Source organism: Macrosteles quadrilineatus, unplaced genomic scaffold (genome assembly GCF_028750875.1).
Source record: "Macrosteles quadrilineatus isolate MER2022 unplaced genomic scaffold, UCM_ALF_1.0 Scaffold_7__1_contigs__length_78375512, whole genome shotgun sequence".
Lineage (NCBI taxonomy): Eukaryota > Metazoa > Arthropoda > Insecta > Hemiptera > Cicadellidae > Macrosteles > Macrosteles quadrilineatus.
This window is the reverse complement of record NW_026542600.1, coordinates 67543474-67571088: the sequence shown is the minus strand read 5'-3', so window position 1 is coordinate 67571088 and position 27615 is coordinate 67543474.

The window sequence follows — 27615 nt, the reverse complement described above, 5'->3', positions numbered from 1 at the left end:
CGTTACAATTTTCTTAATATAAACCCTAAGGATGATAATGGAGTAAATATAATCTTTGCTTATTGATTTCATATCTCTGTAAGACTATCTTGACGATTTTATTCATTAAAACATTTGTAAATCTGGCTTATTTATTATGTGAATATAACACCATTTGCTGCTAAGGCGCCAATTGGAATTCTCAAGGTAGAAGTAATTAACAATTACCTTTACAAAAGCATTTTGTAATTTTTTTAAAATATTTGATACCCTCTTGCTCTAACCTGTGATGCTTAAAACACACGAATCATAATTTTATACGTTTTTCTGAAGTACAATCAAGATGCTGTTTAAACTGCTAGGTCGTCCTTGTCATTGAAGGATTATAAAAAAATATAGGAAAACAAACATATACGCGTTGACAAATTATTTATAAAACAAAACTACAACAAAACCACAACTTTCAAGAAAAAATTAAATCCTTAAAACCGTACAGTTCAACATCTGAACAGTCATCCAGTCTGTTCAAGGGATTCTCTCATAACTATAGGTGCAGCTTAGACATGAATTATTTTTAAGTAAGTGAGGGGATCTTCAATATGAATTATTATGGTTTTATGTATATACTAATCTTTAGTATTACTTATGGATACTTGATAAATATTTAAATACAATAAACAGAACAGATTATACATTCATGCGTGTGATTGTTTGGAATGCCTACATTATGTTAACATCTACATAAACCGCATAAACCTGAAGAACTCACAATGCAAATGTCAAGTTTATCACCACCATAAACTTGTTAACTACAGTATTGGGAGTGTTTGGTGATCATGTATCAATAGATAATTAAATCATATGATAACTAGTCCATCATTTACGAATCAGCAAATCATATTCAATATATAGTATATTTTTTAAATGTGTGGCATGTTTTTTTTTTTTTTTTTTAACTAAAAGTCCCTGGCCTAAAGATGGTGGGTTCAATTCCCTGCCAATAACTTTGCCATTACAGTATGTCGATTTTCTGAATAAAGACTCTCATGCACTCAAAATTTTACACGTTAGTTATTTATGTCTTACACCTTTTTTAAATACCAGTTTTAAACAACTTTTGTTACTACTACTATAATTATTAGCCTGTGGCTGTATACATATACACCTTATAGAAAAAGCTAATTTTTCATTCATTATTGTTTCTTATTATCTTATTATGTTACGGAACCTTGTAACAAAAGGTATGTGGATTGAGTTTTGTGCAGCTTCAGAGCAGCTCACTCTGGCTATTTACAAAGTTAATAACATTCTGTACAGAACCCAGCGAACCTTTACTGGTTTCTATTCAGCTGGTGTATGTGTGGTAAAGTCTGCACCAAAAGCTACACATACGGTAAGTTTTGATCCCCTCGCACAAACGTTATCATGATATTTCAACACACAAAGTAAACGTAATACTGTAATCATACAACCTGTATAAGAAAATCAAAGTGTTTATGATTTAAAAAAGGTATATTTTAACAAAGCCCTAGGAAACAAACTAGTCAAAGATGTTTAACATAATGTAACATTATACCTGATAGTATAGTATAGATTGAACGATCTTTCAAAGCTAATAAAAGTTACAGTTTTATTTAAATATTGTACGAATTGATTAATGGTTAAGTACAGTATAAACATATGGAAATACAAAAAATTATAAAAATTATTTTCTTTAAGATTTTAAGAACACATCATTACCTTCGCAAACACAGTTTATATCTGACAGTTTCAGGCCAAACCAAACAGTGGTTCTGCCCGTGCTTCGCCTAGGGATAGAATCTCTGGGTCTCTAAATCTACCGTAAACATTTAATAACAGATACTTTTACTTTACCAGGTATTAATTATATACATAAAGACAAAACTTTGTCTTACTTATTGCTAATTTTAATGAAAATCTCTTGTGTATTGCCATGAAACTGTGAGGTAGAATCAAAAGTAGCCGAATACCTTTATCGTAATTTTAACCTCAATAATGAGAATCAAAAAAGATTAATGTAAAAGCTAATTTACAAAGTTAATTACGTACAAAGTAATTTAATAAATATCAAATGGTTTTAACTAATTAATATTTCAGTTATGTTTGGTACCATAAGGTTAAAATCAAAACAAATTTGTATCGCTCAGCTATAGATCGTATCAATTATGATGGCATGTGGGTGGAATAATGTAAAGGCTCTTAACAACTTTAGAGTCAACGCTAGTGTACATTCATTTATACGTAATTAGGTGTTTTTTTTGTTGTTTTTTTTTATTAAACGGCAAACACCATTTTACAAGTGGGTTTAACAAGATCATTAATATTTAAGAAGATGATCAATCAATATTCAAGATAATCAATAACAAAGAACACAATTAATAATATAAGAAAGAAATATATCATTAAAAACTATACAAAAACAACAACAAAGAGTAACAACAATTGATAAAGATTTTATAAATTAATAACAAGGATTAAAATATTTAAAAATGAAAACGATACAGTGATAAATACTCTAGACAAAAAGAAAAACTTAAATTTACGAGATAATATTGGTTGGCAGTTGGCACTTCCTCTCACTGGTTGTGTGGCCCTTTAGAGGCACCACCAAAAACACTCACTTCACTGCACATATGGCACTTGAAGTGTGGCCCTCTAGAGGCACCACCAAAAACACAACGACTAAAGCTGGATCTGGTCAGCAGCCCACTTAAACACTATTCTACTAAAGAGTGGCAAGGAAGACCCGAAGAAGTCAAGTTGAGCTGCATTCCCCAGACGATGTAAACGGGGAACTGTGCTATGGTAAGCGTAGGCAGTTGGCTGGTGATGCTTGGAGAAGAGTCGAGATCTCCGGGTGGAGACTGGGACATGGAAGTTAATCATTTCAAGTAGTTCAGGACTGTCCACCTGACCATTGATGGTCTTGAAGAGTAGTAGAAGATCAAAAGCGGCTCTTCGTGATGTGAGTGAAAGCACACGGTGGTCCACTGTGATCACGTGGACGTTCACGTGATTTTGTTGAGATGATTGTACAAAATAACAATAGCGACGGTGGAAGAAGGGTAATTTCGCTTATACGCATCCCTCTTGACACTCCAATTGACACGAGCTACACTGTGCTAGTTTTGGTCGACCCTGGGGGTCCATTCCCAGTACCCGCCATGTCTGACGAGCCTTCCCCTATCCGCCACCTGGGGAGGCGCCCGATAGGAGACTAGCAACTCCACACGGGAAAAATATGGTTTAGAGGTGGGCGGAATTAATCATTTCTATACCACCATTCTGTCATCAGTTTGTAATTAAGTGACGAAGCCACAAGTAGCACAAATAAGAGGAAATATAAACTGGAATAGGGTGCCGAATTTGCAATAATTTTCGTTTTATTTAGATGTATTACAGGAGTGCAATTTGAAAAAGTAAATTCTCCAACAACAAACCCACTGATGAACGTTTTGGTACTTAAGTATTATACGGAGGCCACCCTTATACATCACGCTGTGGTGGTTATGTTAGGTTGGGTTATCTTATATATGTTTGTAGGACTTTCCTCGTTTCGTTATGAATCGAACGATACCAGATGAGTCATGCTCTATATTTAAGATAACCCAGCCTAACATAACCACCGCAGTGCGCTGTATAAGTTTGGCCTCCGTATAATACTTAAGTACCAAAGTTTTATTAAACTTTAAACTTAGGACTGTTCAAATACTCCCTAAGTTTCAAGGGATATAACATTGTGTTTACTACGTCCAATAGTTTATTAATTAGCATAGTTTATAACAACTTATATACTTTTTGGGAAAAAAATCACGTGGGGTATAATAGTTCTGTTGCTTCCCCAGAGCCTAGTGCTACTCCCAAAGATAAAAGATGACTCCGGAAAAATACATCTTGCGCTGTTAGATAAAATAAGAACCTTTCCAAAACAATTATCGGTAATAAATGTTAACCTAACTTAAGTTGAAAGCCCCCTTCTGGTCCCTGATACAGTACTTCTGTTTATTCCAGCCACCTCTAATACTTAACCTAACTTGACTAACTTGGTACTGTCTATGAAGGTGTAGCCATAGGGATTAGTTATAACTAAAGGGTGATTTTTTTATTGGTGCGGTTTTTAAAACTAAATAATAAAATGAAAAACAACCTGCATTGACATAAAAATTCATTTATTTGAACTACAGTGTCATGACATTAACGTTTAAAAATGATTTCTGGCATAAGGGCTCCATTCCGTTCGCGGAGCGAACCCAATCGAGAAGTCCAATTTTCGAATACTCTTTCCAGCAGCTGTGGTTGAATTCGGCCAATAACTAGACGAATGTTAGCTTCCAAGTCATTTAAGGTTTGTGGCTTGTCAGTGTATACTTGAGACTTAACATATCCCCACAGAAAGAAGTCTGTTGGCCTGATATCACACGACCGTTGGGGCCAGTTGACACTACCTCTAAATGAGATGATACGTTCACCAAATGTTTCTGCCAAGAGGCCAATTGTGTCATTTGTCGTGTGGCACGTCACGCCGTCTTGTTGGAACCAGACATTTTCTAAATCCACTTCAAGTTCGTTTAGCTGAGGAACGAAAAAGTCCCGTAACATTGCCCGATAGTGTTGAAACTTTAAATGACTTGGAAGCTAACGTTCGTCGAGTTATTGGCGGAATTCAACAACAGCTGCTGGAAAGAGTATTCGAAAATTGGACTTCTCGATTGGGCTTTCTACGCGAATGGAATGGAGCCCATATGCCAGAAATCATTTTTAAACGTTAATGTCATGACACTGTAGTTCAAATAAATGCATTTTTATGTCAATGCAGGTTGTTTTTAATTTTTTATTTAGTTTTAAAAACCGTGCCATTAAAAAATCACCCTTTACTAACTATAGGGATATTTTCAAGAAGAGTCTGATCGAAAAAATGTTTTCTCTTGAAAACTCATTACTCCGTAATGCAATATTTTAACGATTGCAGTTAATTTAATCTCTATCGGCACACCTGTTTATAACATATATTTTACAACGATACATTTTGAAGGCTCAGTTTTACAAAGTTATGTACATTAGTACGTTAGTAAATTGAGTTAATATCCTAACGGACTAAAAGTAAACAGTTTAAAAAAATACTACTGAGCCTTTAATTAATTATACCGTACTAACATTGATAGAAATAACACTTATTACTGAGGCCAAGATACCAGCCTATACAAATAAAGTTAATTATATTTACTAAAACAAAAAAGTTTAATAATTTAAACTAAAACAACCTTTCTTGGTAATGATGCAGAAGTCACAGTAGGTTTCATAGTTCAAAATTAACTAAACTTTGCAACTCTGAACTCTTTTCGCACTATTCACGGTTCCAAAGTTAACAAAAACATAACATTGCTGTATCTGCACAACATATATTATTTTAAATTTTATTTCAAGACATTCTTTAATCATTGCCTTGAGTATTAAGTCATTCAATTTAGTGAATCTTATTCATGGATTTTATGTTGGCAGATATATTTACTTGTATCCCGGCTAAATAAAAATACATAAATCTAAGATAAACAAAATTGAATGCTTCTTACCTTTTGTTGGCTTCAGCTGAAATTTGACCGATATGATGTGAAGAAAGCCATGTTAATTGAGAAATAGACACCCGGCTATTTATCATGGTACAGGTCCACACTATAATTAATTTATATTAATATATAGATATGCATTTATTTATTTATTTGTTTGTTTGTTTTCCAACACTAATATACCAATGGGATAATGCATAGCATTCTCTAATAAGGATGCCCAAGATTTAGTTAAACCCATATGCAAAAAAATACTTTTTTTCGCTTTAGTCCCAAAAAGTAAGTTAAAACAAAATCAATTTAGAAAAAAGTTAATAGATAATCTAAATCCGCTTTCTATATCAAAGTAATTTTATTTTACACAGATTTTATAAAATCTTTAATGTCTTCAGCTAGTAATATTATTCCGTATTGGGAATTCTCGTATTATTTTTATTTACCGTTAAATAGATTAGTACGATAGACGAATTGGTTACATTGAATTACTATTACCACTATGACACTTGATGATTGTTGATCACATCATATCGGACTTTTATTAGCAACAATATACAATGAACATCAAACAACAATGAAATAACGTAGAAACGTGTAGGCCTATAATGCCAATAGACATGAATAATATATAAAAATGTGCATAATAACAATAGAATATATAACGTTGCTTATAGATTAGAATTACGTAGACACAAGAAATGTTAATTTCGACGACTTTTAAATTGAAACTGTCAGTGTAGATTCAAACAAAATATCAATAGTTAAATCATCCGGCGTGTTGTTGAATTATGTACAAAATTGCGTTTGTCGATAGTCTTCTTTCTGTTGATATTTTGGTTAACTAGCCATCAATGACAACTGTCAAACACTTCTCGACTTCTCGCGGTTAAAATAGTACCACATTTTCAATTAAACGTATGTTTAACATTTGTATAAGGTATTTAAATCGACAGAACGTATTCGTATGGTAGCCTAAACCTACCCGAAACCAGGATACAAGGAATGTTTTAACACCTTAAACACTCGAAAGTATAAATTCTTACCTTTGGTACGACTGCAACCACTAACCTGCGAACAAAAATAGTTTTTCTTAAATGGTGCGTTTGGATAAGCTTTATAAGCTCATCTAAAGTACATAAAAAGGTACTTTGTCCATAGAATTTAGTAGCCTACAGGAGGTATTCTAAAATTATAAAATTATAACACAAAACAGTATTACTGGAACACTTTCCAATAAACTGGAGCTACACACCCTAATGCCTGCTCGCAATCCATTCTTAATATTTTATTGACGCAACAAAATAATATTTAATAATTTATTTTTATGTTTTTATATTTCATACAACGCATGGATCCAATGTAAAATATTCTTTAAATTGTAATATCCCACAAGTAACTGAAAATTAAAGCTAGTTTTAAAAGCTTAATAATTCACGTTTTCTTTTCAACAAAAATATTAAAATGAGCAATTTGGCAGTTCTGCTCTTTTCTATTAGATTGAAATGCCAACGCAAAGGTGACATTTTTCATGCTTCCATTGAGACCAATATTAATATTTACTTTTGAAAACCTCACCTCAAAACTATGGACATCCATGGGGCGTAGCCCAAGAGGAACTCAAGGAAGAGAATAGGCCTATAAGATTTCTAGTAATGTGGACCATCTTTGTGCTTAAATTTGGCTGTTAGTATTTAGTCACGACAGCTGCCCAGACAGACGGACAGACATACAGACACCACCTCAATTTCATAATAGTATGGATTTATAATTATATTAATCGTACTTTGAAAACAGATTAACTGGGGCTTAGTCATAATTCAAATACAACGACCTTCAAATATGGCTTTTAATTGTAAAAAAAAACGACAACAATCAATGTTAACACTATCAAGTCACAGATGGTGAAAAGGGAAACATTTAAGCTGATGATTCCTAAATTTTATAAAACTGAAACTGTATCACTTCTTTGCAGGTCAGATTAATAGTTATGTAAATATTTCACCAAAAGGGGAAAATGATTCTCATCTTAGCAAAAATATTAATTTGATCATTTGAAGTACCGTTATCAACATGTTATGTTATGTTATCGGTTGTTTTAGTAGGCTAAATAAAGCACTGATTCAGCAAATACCTAGTCATTTTCTAATACAAAATAAGCCATATGAACTATAAATCTATTATTTAATAATTCTAATATATTCTAAACTAGGATATGATCATATTTAGACTATTGCGTAGTAAATTTTGGTTTTTTCCAGAAAAAATAAGCTTGTTTATTAATGCTGAATAATTGAAAAATACTAACCAGAATTAATATTGTAATTAATCTCCAGAACAAAGATGCATGTTGCCACAGGAAAATCTGCATAAATAATATCACTGGACACCAACACTTTTCACTTAATGTCTACTAAAACCACTCACAAACACTACGTGATACAGGTACTAACATTCACACTACAAGGTCAACCAAGAATACTACGCGTAGTAACATGAAAATACATCGTACAGTTCAACGACAGTTACAAGACAACAATGAACCAATAAGAAACAATTACGTCATGCGAGTGGCGGACTTGCTGATCAGCTGACAGTGAAATAGGTTTTGGTTATTTTCCCAGCCAACGTCTTAATGCGCTACGAAATAATGTATTACAATGTATTGTTGTATTAAACACAATTTAAATGAATTTAAAATTTGGAAAAATACCCCCACCGCAGCAAACCTGCAGACTAAGCGAATTTCCATTTATTGCCTATTTAAATATAATTAGTTTAACGAGTACTTAGGTTTGCTGCAACAGGGAGGGTAAAAGGGTTTATTTTATTTTTATTTTTTTGGAAAATGTTAATAGTTTAGTAAGAAATAAATGCATTTTCCAAATTTGATCAAAATATGTTTATAAACAAGCAAACTACAACAGTTTACTCATTCTCCGTAAGAATAACATGAACATTTTTTATTTAAAATTTTTTTGAATTTTTCCGTAACCATTAGGCGCATAATAACGCTTCAATATACTAAATTATTTGTTTTTTTTTTAAGCTCTACAAGGTTTAAATAAGTTTAGGATAAAGCAGCTTTTAACTTGAAGGAGTGTCATTGAATTTTCCGTAAAGGAAGTCCAATCGAATCTTGTAAATTCAAAAGCTACGATTAAAATGACGGTTTTTGTATAAGGAGTGAATCGTAACCAAACCCACTTTCGAATACAATGTTAATGCATTCCGTGTTTTATGAATAAATCCTATAAGTGTAAAAACAGATTAAGCCATCCATTATTAACTGTACTCAAACTTTAAATGAATAGGAATTAAATCTTGGCTAGGTTATATACGGCTTAATTGTTATTTTTTTACAATTAATTTATGCTTACAGATTCTCGACATTTTGTATTATTCCAGTTTATTGAAATTATTTGCATCTGAAACGAAGTTGAAAAACTGTAAACCATTGTCTTTATTTGTTTCTTTGTATCTTCTTCTTTATTAAAATGATTTAATTTTGGTTTTACTGCTTTTTCAATTTCTCATAAATATAGTAAATCGTAATTTAAAATTGCGATATACGATTTAAAATGTAAATTTACTATTTATGATCAAAGCAGGTATGCCCTATCTTAAAATCAAAAATTAAAGTTCTGGAACAGAAAATAATTTGGTAAATTACAATGCGTTAAAACAAGATAACATCAAATACATATGTTGTACAGGTCTTATGGGAAAAGTACAATCAATGTAATCGAGATATTGCTTTGCATTCCCATATGAGGAATTCCCGCTTGTCATGTGTCATGTGTTTTGAAACCATTACTTACTTACAAATTATAATGCAGAATTTCAAATATTTCAATAGGATATAAACAGTTTATTACTTGGTAAGTTGTAAGTGTTTTTCAGTTTCGATTTCTTTCCTATTTTATGTTTATGAGGCCAAATATTCAAAGGTGGTTGTAAATATGTTCCCTAGGACTTTTAAAATAGTGATGGCTAACTAAGGAACGCTTGTTGTGAACAACAAAACTTATTTATTCCATTTGACAATGATGGGGAGGGAGCTGGTCTAGTGGTTAGAGCGCGGGACTTCGGTTCCAGAGGTCCCGGGTTCAAATCCCGCCAAATCACCAATGGATTTTATCCATGTGATAATGCCGCAACCCCTACATCTAGCCTGAAGTAATGTGAAAAACAATTCCGGGCTCGTGCCTAGCGTCCTAGGACAAAAAAAATAATAATAACAAATAAAAAAAAATTACAACAATGGGACAATTTTCCTTGCGTTAAATGCATTTAAAAGCCTGTGGTTTAGTCACTACGCAGTTATCTTGGTCTGAAAATATTAAAAAATAAAATAGTTTATAAGTTTGTAATGTGTTTGCATCCCAAATATTATAAATTCTAGTGATAGTTGTAATAATTCCATACAGTCGGAGTGTTTGATGATGATGAATCACGTTTGAAGACACAAATTAAATCTTCTCATCAGTTTTGATCAAACTCGAGACAGTTGAAATCAATCGTAATCGACAACCTGTCTTGCACTCTCTACAAAGGCTTAGGTTGATTAAGGACTTGATCGTAACACCGACATTTAGGTACCAGTATGCAAAATGGATGGAACCACACAATTTATGGATTTATTATGATTTACGAATAATTTTTAATGCTCAACGGATCTAAGAATAATTATTTGTGTTTAACGATCTTTTAGGCTAAGTATATCTGACGATACCTTAGGGCTACATTGGATTAAATATAGTTGAAATTCAATGTTATATTGTCGAACTATCAAGGACACATTTTAGCGAATTTCCCTATAGGGAAGTAGCTATTACCGTAGGTGGCATGGTAAGACCTAGACCCGGGACCGATTTACTTTTTCACTTTGATGTCCCCAGAGGCCAAAAACACCATTCGTTACAATTTTTATATATGTATATATATATATATATATATATATTTATATATGTTTGAATTCGCAGCAGTTTGAAGTCAACTTGCACTGACATCCAGCACTTCGGCGTCAAATCGTGACGCCGAAAGCATGACGCCGAAATGCTGCACTTTGAGTTATTTCACAGCACTTTGAAATCAGACTCCGAAAGTCTGTGACGCCAAAATGCTTTGTGTCTCGTGACTTCAAAATGCTATAGCACTTCGAAGTCAGGATATATAACTTTTTACTAAGCAAGTCAAATAAAATAGTGCTGCGTAAGGTTTCTTCTCAAACCCAATCTTACTAATATTATAAATGTGAAAGTTTGTGTTTGTTTGAAGTTCAATCACGCATTAACAACTAATGGACGGAATGGGCTGAAATTTGGCATGATGATAGCTCATATTCCCGATTAACATGTGGGCATATTCTAATCTCAAAAATCCTTTCAGGCTCCGCCCCAGTGGCTCCGTAGTTCCCCATGTAATATTATAGTAATAATATTATATACATATACTTATTATTTAACTGCTAATCATACAATAAATCTAAAAATGTATGTCTATGGTGGATTTTCCATGATAAAACTAAATACAACCGATGACTTCGTTGTGCTTCGTAAAATTTAATAAACTTACAGGACTTTGGCGTCGTCATTGCACTCTGTTTTCAAAGTGCTGCGTAAATTTCAGAAATCTTACAGCATTTTGGCGTCATAATTGCACTCTGTATTTTATACACACTTATTTATCCATACACTAATTTCTTAGTGTTGACAGAACTAATAGAAATTGTACAGCATATTAGCGTTATTATTGCTACCTTCCACTATTTTTTTTTTTTTTTTAGGGTGAGGAGGGAAAATGCTTTTACGCTCACAGGTAGCCAGCCTGTTATGTGAGACTCCTGAGTTTATCACAGACTACTCACTAAAAAACCCCCTCTACTCTGTTGGACACAGACCTGGAATAGTTTGTCACATTACTTCAAGTCAGGCTAACATGTGACCTAAGCCCACAGGGCTCGCACCGTTTCTGGCATTTTTTTTTTTTAAACTACACCGCATCCCGGTCGAGGTCAAGCTTCTTGGCGCGAAGAACACCCTGGATGTAAAGTGACACACAGTTCCAATTGTCCTCACCCTCCATCATCATCGGTACGACCGTGTCAACCGACAGCAGTCCTACGAACTGTTTGGCCTCTAGGCGGGGCCTTTCCCAATGCTGGCAGTGGAAGAAAGTGTGTTCCACGTCATCGGGAATGCCTGGGCAGTATATGCAATCGGGTGACACGGCTTTGCCCATCCTGAACAAGAACGACCGGAAAAAGCCGTGACCCGTCAGAAATTGGGTGAGGTAGAAGTTTACCTCTCCGCACCGCCGATCAACCCAAGGCTGCACCTGTTGTATAAGTCGCCTGGTCCAGAGCCCCCTTGACTCCTGTTCCCAGCTCTCCTGCCACAGCTGGAAGGTCCGGGCGCGTTCCTCAATTCTTGCCTGGTCCTCCCCACGGCGCTGATAAATTGCCTTCCTCTCCGCCACCAAAAGTTTGACGGGGATGACTCCAGCAACCACCAGGACGGCGGGTTCGGACACTGTTCGATAGGCAGATGCTACCCTTAGTGCTGCCTGACGCTGCACTCGGGCGAGCCGCATCCTATATATCTCCTTATTGAGAGCGTCTGCCCAGACTTCCGCACCGTACAGGAGCACGGACTGGACCGCAGACATCAACAGCCTTCTGTGGCTGGACCGTGGACCTCCGACATTGGCCATCAACCGACTAAGGGAAGAAACCATTTTAGCGGCCTTGTCCGCCGTACGGGTGATCTGGTCTCGCCAGCTGAGCTTGCTGTCCACCATGACCCCAAGGTACTTTGCGGCACGAGTGGTTTGGACTTCAACGTTCCCCACCACGATGGTGTCAATCCTCTTTTTAGTCAGAATCACAATCTCAGTTTTGCTCAGAGCGAGCGAGAGACCATGTTCTGCCATCCATGCGTTAATGGTTCACATGACTCGATTTAGTTTCAGCTGGGCAAGCTCAATGCTACGTGCAGCTATTAAAGCCGCAACGTCATCTGCATACCCAACTAGGACAGTTTCCTCAGGCATCTCGGATCTCAAGAGGCTGTCGTAGGTGACGTTCCAGAGATCCGGGCCCAGTATGGATCCTTGAGCAGCACCAGAAGTTACATCCATCGTCCTGAAGCCTTCTGTAGTGTCGTAGATGATGAGGCGGTACCGGAGATAGTTCTCTATCATGCGCATGAGGTATGCCGGGACGTGGAAAGTGTTCTCCAGTGCGTCCAGCATATCGCACCACCTCGCGGAATTAAATGCGTTTCGCACATCAAGTGTTACAAACAGCACAAACCGACGAGAATAATTGTTAAACTCCTCAGCTCTCATTACGGCTCGCTTTACCTCCTCAATAGCGTCAACCGTTGACCATCCCTTCCTGAAGCCGTACTGACGAGGGGATAGATTTCCTGTAGCAACGACGGCTGAATTCAGTCGGGAACGGATCAACTTTTCCAAGACTTTCCCAGCAGTGTCCAACATACAGAGAGGTCTGTAAGAGGAGGGTAGGTCTGGGTTTCCTTTTCCCTTCCCCACGAGCACAAGCCTAGCTGTTTTCCAGCAGAAGGGAAACTTCCCCTCGGCCAGATAGGCATTGTACGTGCTCAAAAGGATTTGCGGATTTATTGAAAAGACTTTCTTCAGGGCCTCACCAGGTACCCCATCCGGTCCAGGAGCCTTGTTGTTCTTCAGGGATAGAACGGCCGCCTCCAACTCCTCGAGACTGAACAGCGGTACGTCGTCCACCCTTCCGAACTCCCGCAATGGGCGCAGTGTGTGAGTCGGGAAAAGGGACTTTACGATCCTCTCCATAGAGGCCCCGTCCATAACGGAAGGTGGAGAGCGGGTGCCAAGCTTCTTGGTTACAATCTTAACCCAGGCCCCACGGATCGGAATCGACATCGTCCCTTAATTTCTCCCAGCAACTGCGTTTGCTCCGGTTAATGGCTCGGCGAAGAGACTCCCTAGCCACCTTGTAAGCGTCTCACTTAAGACGTCTATCTTCAGGTTCTCTGGCCCTGGTAGCAAGACGTCTGGCTCTCAATGCTGCCCGTCGCAGTTCTGCGATCTCGGTTATCCACCAGTACACAGGTCGCTTAACGCACCGGGATCTCCTGCAAGGCATTGACTCTTCGCAGGCCGAGACTATCAGCCTCATCAATGATGTAACTGATGTCTCTGCGTGAGCCACGCCAGATGCAGCAGGTACCACTGGCTCTCCCCGTAGTATAACTTCGTTGAATTTGGCCACGTCCAGGTTTATGGTGTTCCACCGAACGGGCACCTGCCGAGACACGGTTGCTTGTCTCTGATGACTATCCAGGACATCAAAAATGATGTACTGGTGGTCACTGGCCGTATAATCCTCTAGGACTCTCCAGGCTCGTATCCTCGGCAAGAGGGACTCAGATGCAAGCGTGATGTCTGGAATCGTTCCCCTCATTCCGGGACGCTGGAAAGTTGGTGTGTTGCCCTCGTTTATGACAACAAGTTCAGCCCTGGCAGCAAAGTCCAGGATGTACTTCCCCCGGGAATTAGTGAGAGTCATTCCCCACTCGACGCATTGAAATCCCCCGCAACGACAACGTGCCCGGCGGTATCGCGCACGCTCTCTTCCAGGCGGTCTATCTTTCCACGAAAGTCACGGATAGCCTCGTTAAGGGTTGGGTATAAACTAAAGTAAGTGACATCCCCGCACCGGGCCCAAACGAATCCTCGGCCCTTCGCTTGACTCCTCGCCTGCACTTTGGCTGTATTACGAACCCAGAACGTAGCAGTACCAAGTGTATCGGGAAACCAAAGAGATGGGTCCCTGTCCCGGTACTGGTACTGTTCGCTGACCAAGAGCGCGTCAACACCGTGTTCGAGGGCAAGCTAACTGAGAAGCGCGTCAGCCGTCCTGGATCGATCTACATTGCACTGGAGGATCCTTATCTTCGTGGTTGGGCTTTCGCTTGTTGTAGTGCGCCTTTAAATGCACTGCACCCAGACCCAGCTATATGTTTAGCGTTTTTATCATTGAGGCCTTTCTCCTTACAGAGGAAACAGGTCTCGACTTTAGAGTCCCTACGAGTGTGACCCACCTCCCCGCATCGAAGGCAGTTCTTGCCTCGGTCGGGCCCTTCGCAGTTTCGGGAGGAATGGCCGTAATCAAGGCATTTAAAACACCTCGTTACTTCCACCCTCCGTCTCATCCTGCAATTAACCCATCCAACCCTCAAATGCTGGAGTGCCAAAACCTTATTGGCTTTTGCGTCTGCCATTTCGGCGACCGCCATCCGCTGTTGACTTCGGTTTGGTTTCGTGAGCCACATCCTCAGACTAGCCGTTTGTCCGGCAAGCTCGGGGACAGCTTTTTTGGGGCATCAATGACGTCATCCTCCGTTGACACACAATCCATATCCCGAACCTCGACGGACGTCTTGGGTTCGAGAGCACGAACGGTGCCCTGACCTTCCACAGCTGCCTTTAGTTCGGCAGAAAAGGCGGCTTTATCTTTAGACTTACCCAGTTCGAGGAGGACGTCCCCGTCCCGGGTTTGTCTAATCGACCGTACAACCGTGTCGGTTTGCTCTGGCTTAGCCTTGGCCTTGATAACACCCAAGACTTCGGCGAATGATCTTCCCTCCAAAGGCTTGACCAAAATTGCCTCAGTCCTGGGCTTTTTGGGCCGCGGCTTTTTAGAAGCGAGTGCCGAGCCAGGCACAGCTTGGGCCACGCCGGTCGACTGCGCCCTCACTGCTACATATGTCTTGGAGCCGACTTCCCCGTGCCTCAATTTCCTCTTCTCCTTTTTCGTAAGGCGCTTTTCCCACACAGTCCCAGATGGTGTTTCTACGACTGACCCCTTTCGGGAGCTACCCTCAATGGGTGTCACAGGTTGCTGTGGCTGTTGAGGTTTCACTGGAGCGGCAACTACGTCAGAGAAGGACCTAGAAGTCTGGGTCACCTTGACCTTAACTTTAGGCTTTGCTGTCTGAACAAATTATTTTCTTTTTGGAGGGCTTTCTGATGTAGGCCTCCTGTGTTTCTTGGAAGGTCGCGCATTGTCGTCAGGTAGGGACACCGCCTTCTCGGCGATCCTTTCCATGGCCGCCTTGCTCACCAGCCGGCAGGCGAAGACAAAACCAAGGTCGTCCTCGAGCTTAGCCATACCATTTTTAACCACTTGGTTAACTCCTCAGTTGCGTCTTAAAGGTTTCAAGCATTGTCTTTATGGTCTGCTCCATGTTTCGAAGCCGGTTTTCAATGTCATTTTCTGCGTCAAGATATTGCTGACGCAGAAGTACCATTCCCGACACTTCCAAATCTAACGCTGCTGTTAGGGATTCCTCCGGCATCCCTTCACCAGACTTAGAGGGTGGTCCACTTGTCAAGGGAGATCCCAAAGTCAAGTCTTTTGTACACCTGAAAGATGCAGGTGGAGGGGACGTCTTCACGCCTTTCGATGTTGGCGATCTCTGGACCTTGGAGCTTCGCCCAAAAGGGTCTCGCTCTACTTCCAACTTCTTTTCTTGCTCATCCGAGCTACTTATCAAAGATGTGTTCACGGTATTTGTTTTAAAAGCCATCTTGTGTTTACCAGCGCTACCTTCCACTATTAGCTGTCTGCAATGTAAAAAAATCTCAGCATTTAAGTGTCATTGGTTTAAAATAATTACCTATACGTATTTATTTTTACTATACATCATTCAATAATTCTCTAAATGTATGTCAATGGTTGACATTCTGTTAAAAAAAATACATAACTGCTGACTTCATTGTGCTGCGTAAAATTAAATAAACTTACAGCACTTTGGCGTCGTCATTGCACTCTGTTTTCAAAGCGCTGCGAAGATTTCAGAAATCTTACAGCATTTTGGCGTCATAATTGCACTCAGTATTTTATACAGACTTTTTTATGCACACACTAATTGTTGATAGTTGCGAGAAATTATTGAAATATTACAGCATTTTAGCGTTATTATTGCTATCTTCCCCTATTAGCTGTCTGCAATGTAAAGAAATCTCAGCATTTTAGTTTTATTTGTTTTAAATCATAACCTATACTTATTTGTTTTTTACTGTAAACCATTCATAAAATCTAAAACTTTATAAAATTGGTTGATATTCTATGAAAAAACTAAATACAATTAATGACTTCAATAAGCTGCGTAAAATTCAATAAACTTACAGCACTTTGGCGTCGTCAATGCACTATGTTTTCGAAATGCTGCTTAAATTTTAGACATCTTACAGCATTTTGGCGTCATAATTAATCCCTGTACATTAGAAACTTTTTTACACCTGCGGGCTAAATTTATTTTGTAAAACATCTGAAAGCTGAAATCTTTGGGAACTAAAAAATCCCACAACATAAAATGCCTGGCCTCAAAGTGCTGCATAAAAGATGGAAGAATTGTAGTTTTTCGAGCGATCGATGTCTTTAATGTTTTCAATTGCTTTTCTTAATCTTCAGAGCTACGTTTCCTTTTAATTTATAAGTCATTCATGTTAATTTAAAATCTACCTATATAATCTTGCAAGATTAAAGTGAAAATGCAACACACTGACTGACTGACTTTATATTTATTCGTCAAATCTTACATCATTTAAAGCATTTTGGCGTAGCACTCGTTGTGTTATATAAGTATCGTTGCGTTCTGGCTTCAAAATAGTGCTAAGACGGTTGTCGTGTATTTATATGTTTACGTAATTTATGTGTCATCGAAGGATTTATTAGTGACTTTTATTCATCCCCTACTCACGTATACAACATTTAAGCTAGTTTTGATTATGAACAATCATTCGTATTAACGATTTAAAAGGAAAATTAAAATCGAAACTAAATGTAAACCTAATATTGTTCTAGATAGTTTTAGATGAGGTTTATAGTAATGAAATATCGTATGAAGGAATATCGTTTTAAAAAGGAAATAAAATTAGACAACACGTGATAAAGCTACTATTTAGCTTTAATTGTACAAAAATAGTAAGACGAAGAACTTTGAGTAGCTGGAGGAAATTTGAACGTGGCCGCTTGCATCAACCTCCCAATGGAACATTTTAAGGTTACAAGTGGCAGTACCACCGTGGTGATACATCCAACCTCGGAAAAATGAACGTTAAATGATAACATTGTGATGGCTTACATTTTAAGCAAAAAAAAAAAAAAAACTGGCCGAGACAGTTCAATTGTTACTCTTTGTTGCCATAAATGAGAGAACCGTGTACCTTATCTGCGGTATTCACCACACTTTCAGGAACTTATTGGAAACTCCCAATCTGAAAACAGAGCTCTGAGGCTTAGATCTAGAAATTATTTGAAAAAAAAAATCGTCAATTCAATTCCGCCTTTGCCATGGTCAGCTCTGAAGCTCATTTATATGAGAGGATCACCCAGGGGATCTACAATTTCAAGATCCGTGACAGGTTTTACCTCCGAGTAGGTAATCTAATTCCTTAAGAAGGTCATCCTGAACACACACAGATGTATAATAAGGACGATGTTGGCTCTGGAACCCAACAGCGCATGAAACACAATTCAAAGAAAGAATGCAATGAAAAAAATATGCGGGAAATAGGGTCACATTGCCAACCCATTTGCCCAATCTTTTAAAAATGTGACAGAAAAATGTGTAGGGACGAGAGCTCCGAGGAGTCAAGTGAGATCCTTATGTAGGTACATAATAAGACACAAAAGAGGTGACTTTCCTCGCTACCAATGGTGCTACCTGTATAGATGATGCAGCTATTTAAAGCTGAAAACAGAGCACCACCTGGCCGAATAAATCTTAGTTTCTTTTTTCATAAACTAATGTTAAACGCGAATCTGTTCTAGATCCGTCGTTAGATCCACTTGCTAATCCTCTAATTTTCCCCGCCGGTTGTGGCACTTTGGTTGTGGCCCCTAATTTAAATAAGACAAAAACAGAACCTATCGTAGAAATAATTTAACAATGCTATTTAACGTGCCATACTGGTTGGCGCCAAGAGAGGAATTTAGCTTGCTACATTAGGTCTGAAAAACTCACTTTAAATTGTGTGGTTGACATTTACGTTCTCATATGGCTACGTCAGCTTATGGCTTATAATATGCATTTTGGGGGTTTTGTATGTGCAATGCATTTCTTGTGAAATAATTCATTTAGGACTATATTCAGAATATTTTTTTCGATTAAAAAAACATCTGAGCCCTCATAAACTTAAAGTCATGCAAAACTTACTGCTTACTTAAAGTAGGCGTGTGTGTTTCAATACTAGTTAGAAGAAAACAATAAATGACTATACATGATAAAGAAGTAAAAAAAAACAAGCCTAGCCTCAAAGTGCTGCGTAATGTTTTTCTCAAAACCCAATATGTCATAATTAAAGCAATGCTTATTTATTCTATTGTTATTAACGAGTGTAAAACTATCAGCATATGATTCAAAAATACACGGGAATTTCTAAGTATTTTTTAGAATATTAGAACAATAATATGATTTCAGCATTTTTATTTTACACCGAGATCAATTGGCTCTAAATAACTTAAGAAATTGAAAGTTTTTGGTGTTGTTGGTTGCAATATAAGCTATAATTGTCTATAATTTATTTTCCATGATCATGTTCTACGAAATAAATCAATGACGTCAATGTGATGGGTACAACTATAGGGAACTAACAGCATTTTGGCGTCATAATTGCACTGTGGTTGCAAAGTGCTGCGAACGTTTTTAAAAAAAAAATGCAGCTATTTGGCGTCATTGATCGATTTACTTAGGTGATTGGGATTTGATCGTAAGCAATGTGTCATCCATTCCTTTTCGTGTTATTTACCATTTTACAAATCCTATACTCTAAAATAAGCATGTTGACGGGCAAAGTTTTTTCGTTCCAGGATATTTGATTTTTTGTTTAAAATAGGGTATTTGGCCACGAAAAAACTATTGGTTGAAGTTGGTCACAAGGCTGGGAAAATCCAGATACCGTCCTACACTGCTCATGTTATCGTCAATGTCTTTTTGTAGCTGTAGTTAACCAAAGCAATTGTTTAAACAGGTAATATATTGACCGTGGATCATGCTCTGCCAAATAAATGATTGACTTATCTGTGATGCGTACAATTAAAGAAGACTTATAACATTTTGGCGTCATAAGCATTCACATATTTCCTAGTGTTGGAAAATTATTGAAATTTTACAGCATATTAGCGTTATTAATGCTACCCTCCTCTATTAGCTGTGCACAATATTAAAAATCTCAGAGATTTTGTGTTATTTGTTTAAATTTTTTACCTAAACTCATTTTTTTACTATAAATCATTCAATAAATCTATAAATGTATGTCTATGGTTGATTTGCCATGATAAAACTAAATACAACTGATGACTTTAATGTGCTGCGTAAAACTTAATAAACTTACAGCGATTTGACGTCGTCAATGCACTCTGTTTTCAAAGTGCTGCGTAAATTTCAGAAATCTTACAGCATTTTGGCGTCATAATTTCACTCTGTATATTATACACACTTTTTATGCATACACTAATTTCTAAATGTTGCAGGAAATTATAGAAATCTCACAGCATAGTAATGTGATTATTGCTAACTTCCTCTATTAGCTGCGTACAATATTAAAAATCTCAGCATTTTGGTGTCTTTAGTTTTAATTTACAGCTTACATTATGACCTATACTTATTTGTTTTTACTATAAAACATTCAATAAATCTATAAATTTATGTCAATAGTTTATATTCTATGAAAAAACTAAATACAACTGCTGACTTCAATGTGCTGCGTGAAATTCAATAAGCTTACAGTACTTTGGCGTCATCAATGCACTCTGTTTTCGAAGTGCTGCATAGTTTTTTTTAAATCTTACAGCATTTTGGCATCACTATGTCATGGCGTCTCCTTTTGGCATCACTCTGTATATTATACACACTTTTTTATGCATACATTAATTTTTAAGTGTTGCGGGAAATTATGGAAATTTCAGAGCATATTAGCGTTATTATTGGTACCTTCCATTATTAAAATATGCTGCGTACAATATTAAAATGTCAGCAATTTAGTGTCATTAGTTTTAAATTATAACCTATACTTATTTGTTTTTACTATAAATCATTCAATAAATCTATAAATGTATGTCAATGGTTGATATTCTATGAAAAAACGAAATACAACTACTGACTTCATTGTACTGTGTAAAATTCAATAAACTTACAGCACTTTGGCGTCGTCAATGCACTCTAAATATTATACACTTTGGATATGCAAATACGGTAATTTCTAAGTGTTGCGGAAAATTAAAGAAATCTTACAGCATATCAGCGTCATTGTATTTTGCCAGCTTATGTGGCATTTTCAGTGTTCTTCTTAAGTTATCTTCTTATCACGAACACTATGGTCTATAATTACAAAATATAGACGCCACATATCCAACTTTGAGTTGACCGATCAACCCAGCCACAATAGTCGTGAATGACTGCGCTTGTGTAAATATGATTATCCTCAATAAGACTCCTTAAGATGCTACACAAGCTGGCAAAATGCCTAGTGTGAAACAAAAATCTTACCTACTCAAGAAGTACAGGCAACATAAACAATCTCATATAATCCAAGTTCTTGAAATTTTGATAGAAAAATGAGTATATAGTAAATAATTGTTCATTGAATTAAAATTGATAATCTACCGACTTTATGTATAAAAAATGTAATATAACTGTTTTTTGTCGGAGTGAAACTCAAATTTTCAAAACTCCTGAATAGTGTTATGTATTCTTTTCTAAGTCAATTTAACCAATACTTAAAGTGTCATGCAGTTTCAAACAAAATCTCAAACCAAAGAGGCAAAGCAAATATTTTGATTTTAACTGATTGATTAAGTCAAATAGATCAACACATGTTTCCATTATAAACAATCTAATTATAACCAACTCTTTACAAAGTTAATAATTAAATTAAAAAGTTGCAACTTGTTACAAAGTATACACCTGTTAAAATGTAAAAAAAAATTGTTCTCCGTAAGGATAGCTTACAATGGGGCAGAGCCCTGATAGATTTTTTTAAAGCTTTGAATTGCGTATCAATTGCTTTAAGTTGAACCTTAGTCAATTCATGAGCTCTTGCGGATTGTAGATTTTGAAATAATGCCATCAGTGACTGAATCAGTCATTCGTCCAGTAAGTAAGTACATGGCAATTACTTTCTTTATGTATAGATATATTCTCGTTAGTTTCAAAACATGTGTATGTGTTTGTAGTATATATAAAAAACACTTATCTCTATAAGTTTTTCATTAAATTATGGATAATTGGAGCATTTCATGTCGTAAATTTGAGGTTATATAAGCTTCCATTGCTTACATTATTTATTGTATACTTATAAATGTATGTCTTTGGATCATATTGCATGAAACAAACAAAACAAAAAATAATGACTTCAATGTGCTGCGTGATAATATAGAAAACAAACAGCATTTTGGCGTCATCATTGCATTATGAATCTGAAGTGCTGTGTAAATTTCAGAAATGTTGCAGAACTTCAGCGTCATGGATATAGAATTAGGAAAATATTACAACTTAAACAATGTTTTATGTTTTCCATTATAAATCACGCTCTTTAATTTCCAAACATACGTCTCTATACTGACAAAATATTTCTAAGTGTAGTGTAAAGTTATGAAAACTAATTTCTGAGTGATGCATATAATCATAGAAAAATTACAGTATGTCAGCTGATCATTGCATTCTGACCTATATTAGGTGCATAAAATACAGGGTCATCGAAAAAGGTGTCCGTGATTTCAAAGCTTAATAAAAAAGGCCCTATATATAGTAAAATATTCAGAGATGCATTAAAGCATGCAGAAACTCATAAACTTTTACCTTAATCTTACATATTTATAACGTAACCCCATTAAAACAATTGTTGTAAATTCATCAGATGGCTTAACAACGTACCGAAACCTAGATCGCATAGATCGACTTATTTTGAACTGGGGACTAAAGGTATTTAAACCATTACAATAGTTTTTATTTAATAAAATAGGATAGAAAATGGATGGACTACTTTCCTTCTCAGGCTTCATTCATTACTTTATTTTCGACTTAAGAGTCAATATATAACACGATGGATTTGTTGTCTAAATTCGTATGTTATTTTGCGGCAGGTTTAGCCGCTCGGGTTCACTAGTATTCAATAAACGTCTAAATGTATATTCACCATGTTTTATAAAACAAAATAAAAGCAAATACTGAATTCTATGTGCTGTGCAAAATAAAAAAACCTTCAGCATTTTGGTGTTATCATTGCACTCTCGTTTCAAAGTGCTGGGTACATTGTTCAAATGTTGCAGCATTTCGGCATCATGGAAAGATGCATTAGGAATCAAAGATTATTACTTAAGCTATGTTTTTATCTTTTCCATTATAAATGATGCTCCTTTATTTCTAAACGTATGTCTGTACAAGCTGCTATACCCGTGCTATGCAACGGGAAGAAAATATGACCTAGAGCACAGACAATGGAAATTATTATATGGTCTGTGCCTAGAGAGCTATTAAAGTAGTGCTCATGTGTGTTTTAAAATACAGCAACTCCATGATTTAGTTTGAAAATATAAACTGATTAAAAAGCGTAAACCTACTTATTTTCAGACCCCTACTTTTGATGTTAATAGATCCCTAAGAATATGACAACATACCTTAGTGTAGCAATAGCATAAATTATTGCTTCATATTGATGCTTTGTGAATTACATGTTTTACCATCTTCTTCAATTTTATTCAAGCCTCTTCACATGTGGCTTACTATATAAATTAAAAAACTAAACTTTGAGCAATACTTTACAAAACGTATACAACCTCACTTTAAAACCAAACATAACCCTCCTCAATCTACATAAAAAGTCACAAACATCTTATTCGAGTAAATAAACAAACACCAGTTCATTGTACTGACCAGCTGTTTCATTAACTAAATTAAATTAAATCATGTAAACATTGGAAGTATGCCAGGCGTAGCCCTTTGGAAATCAGCCTGTGGGGCAAAGCCCTTAGGAAATTCGTCAATATCAATATTTTTCGGCAAATCTACACACTCTAAGCTTCATTTTGATGTGACATATGCCTATATGTTCATTTGGTAAATGACCTTAACCGTTTACATAAAATTTGATTGTATCACTTTAATAATATAATAGATAAGGAAAAACTAATGTTTAAGTTTTGCCTGGAATTAGAAAAAGGTACAGCATTTTGATATCATCAGTGCATTCTGATCTCAAATAGCTGCATAAAGCCTTAAAAGTTGCAGCATTTCGGTGTTATAGTTACATTCTATATGAGCTATTATTATCTGTTTAACTATAAACAACTCTACAAAAATGGTATCTATAAAGTATTCCCACAATTTTGATTCTTTTTAACTGTAAATAATTTTAACTGGATTACATTCCACGAAACAAAATAATATAAAAAAAACCTAATTCATCTGATGAAGAATGTGATGAAACCTACAACATTTTAGCTTAATTTTTCAATGTGCTGAGTAAATTGTTGAGAATTGCAGCTTTTTGTTGTTAGGCCTATTTATAAGTTTTTAACATTTTTATTACCATTATTAACCACACAGGGACATTTACAAAAACCCTAATGTACAGTTACAACTCAAGACAAATGCTCTTTATTGTGCCTAAAACAACAAATAAATATTCTAAAAGAACAAGGGAATATTAAGTTCCATTCATGTTATAGTTTACCGATACAGCTGAGGAATATATGTTACTGTAGAGTTTTAAAGTTAAAGCTTTGACTATGTTAAGGTTAAAGAATTTATATCTAGATCTGATTTTAAACCAACTGTGTTTCGTTCCCTTTATATTTGTTGTTAACTGCTTCAAATGTTTATTATTGTTACTTACCATATAATAGTTTAATAATTTTTAAAATTCCTTTATCACTGTTACCTTATTCATTGCTTATCAATAATTGTTCATATCTGACTACTTTAAATTCTATGATTGGTTTGTTCTATAATTTGGTATATTATTGTATTCTGTTTAATGGTACTAAGTTAAGTGTTTAATGGTATTTTACTTACAGAAGAACAAGGTAAGCAAAAGACTGATTGAAAAAGAAAAGACCGATTGAATAAAAAAGCACTGTGAAATAAAAATTTATAATAATTGCTACCAATAAGCCATTAAAAGCTTTTGTAGCTAAATTGTATAAGTTTTGTAATTTTGTATTTTCGGAAACAAATAAGTAAATAAATAATACTTTTACAGGAAGAAAACATCCACATCATTAGAAATATGGATTCGGAACGTGAAAGAGACTAATAAACTTAATTATAAAGATAATATATTGCAAACATTCTTTGGGAATAAGTAGATCTAAACTTAGTGTAGCATTGCAATGAAATGTAGTGGTTACAAACGAAAGTACAATCTCTCATAGAAGATATGGGTAGCGGTAGTGACTGTTTGAGTCAAATGTAACATAAAATAGATTTTGAAAATTGGTTTATTGTTAGGTAAGTTTAGGGTAGTAAAGGCTAAAAATAACGTACGTTACTCGTCAAAAATGTGTTTATCGTATTTGTATCACACCCTTGACTTCGACTTACGCAGGAACGACCACACTTGTCCTAGTAATCACTGACTTTCCGTACTAGTAACGTAATATACTATTCCACCATCTCATCAGTTATTACATTAACGAACAATAAAATAGTAATAAGGATTATCTTTCTGTTTAGAGCCTTTATGAGTCGTGCGGAAGTTATATCATTTTCTAATTTATTCTATACTTTGTAATCTCAAAACTAACATTCCTTATGCAAGGAAAGTCAATCTATTGGCATTACTCATGACAAAAAAAATTAAAAGGTAATATAAAGGTAGGTTAGCCAAAGGTCGCATCATGGGTAAAACATTTTTATCACGGAATGGATTGGAATGGTGGATACGTCCCATACAATGAAATAAAGAACGTTTTTAATAAGATTTTAGAAGACTATGACTCTATTTACGTCAAAGGGTCGGAAAAACTAACTGTTATTAAAGGTATTTTGACAGACAAGAATAAACATGTTTTTGATATAGACACAATCTTTTGCCCTCGAATAAACGAATTAAAAAAACGAACACGTTTTAGAAAATGCTTTTATCACATACAAAAAACAGATCAATGTGCTAGTGAACATGTCTGATTGCTTCTAAACTGGTTTACGGATAACGTTTTAAAAACGTCCACACTTTTGCAAACTGAAGAAGGTGTCATAAGAAAAATTGGTGAAATAATTGGTAAATTCAATAAACGTGATGAATATGGAAATCCATCATTATCGAATCTGCACAAACCGGAAATATCATATCTCCCAAAGGAGTACATAGTCCATCACGTGTCACTGCCCGACCTACAGTATGTGTGGGACTTTCTTCCGAGCTGCACGAAGAATAAACTGAGGGATCTCATCTATTGTACCGGTCACAATAATAAGCCTAAAGACGTGGACCACATCGACGGACCACCACCGAAGAAGGAGCATTGCCAACTATGTATGCAGCAGAACTAGAACTTTTCATCTCCGGAGATTCCCATATCACTCAACATTTTAATGGGATATTTGACACAAGAGTAAATCTACATCGCTTCATCAAATATCCAAGTTCGTATATTTTTAATACTGGAAATCGTTGGGTTGCAGTATTTATTGACCAATTTCATCATGGGGAATATTTTGATAGCTACGGCCTACCTCCTCCTTACAAGATCTTTCTGTTTCTTGAACACTTTTGTACAAAATGGGATTATAACCATGTGAGAGAGCAAAGTGAATGTTCCATTATTTCTGGAAAATGTGTATTATTATACTTGAAACACCGTTCATCAAATCAAGAAACTGTTGACTTCATTTACAAACTCACCCACCATACCGAAGAGGATAAAGACATTCATATTGACAACTTGTTTTTAAATAGTTTTGGTAGTTCAATAATACATTCTGTAAAACTTGCTATAGAAAAAATGAAATTGTTATATTATCGAATGGAAAATAGGACAATGTGGAAATAACGTATTTTAATTTTATTTCTCTTTTATATTTTATACATCCTTATTCTTAAGTTAACATAAGTTAGTATTTTAATACATTATTATTATTTTTTAACAAGTCTTCAAACTAGAAGGTTCCCCTAACTTGCAAATTTGAAAAGGAAAATATTAAAACAAAAACAGGAAATTAATATTGAAAGTTTTGATTGGAAACATGCATCTTCCAGACGGAGGCATAGTAATCTCCTCCCTAACTCTATTAGGTGTATAATAGCAGGGCCATCATCCTGTGGTAAAACTGCAGTATTATTAAAGCTGGTTACTGACCCAAACGGGTTAAGGTTTTATAATATTTACATCTATTCAAAATCATTATATCAGCCAAAATATAAATTTTTAGAAAATGTTTTAAGTAAAGTTAAAGGCGTTGGTTATTACAAATATTCAGAAAACGAAGAAGTAATTAAACCATGTGATGCTAAGAAAAGCTCAATATTTGATGACATAATATGTTTTAAGCAAAACAACGTAAGCGCTTTTTTTAGTATGGGTCGACATAAAGATGTTGACTGTTTTTATCTTTGCCAATCATACACCCGAGTACCAAAACAGTTAATAAGAGATAATGCGAATATGTTAAATATTTTTAACCAGGATAGTAACCACCTCAAACATATCTTTAACAATCATGTTAACCCAGACATGACATTTGAAAATTTTCAAAAAATGTGTCAAAATTGTTGGAAAGAAAAATACGGCTTTCTTGTTATCGATAAGGAAAATGATTTGAATAATGGGAGGTATCGTAATGGTTTTGATAAATTCATTATAACTGAATAAAAGTGGGAATATTAAACAGTTTACATTCATCTCTAGATGAGTCTGGACATCAAGAAGGAGTTAAAACCAGCAATGCGGTTAGAAAAAAATATTTAACTTTAAAAAGAGGTACTATTGATGATGAGGAAATATTTAAAAAGAAATTCAAACCAATTGTTGAGCCAATTACAGAAATTG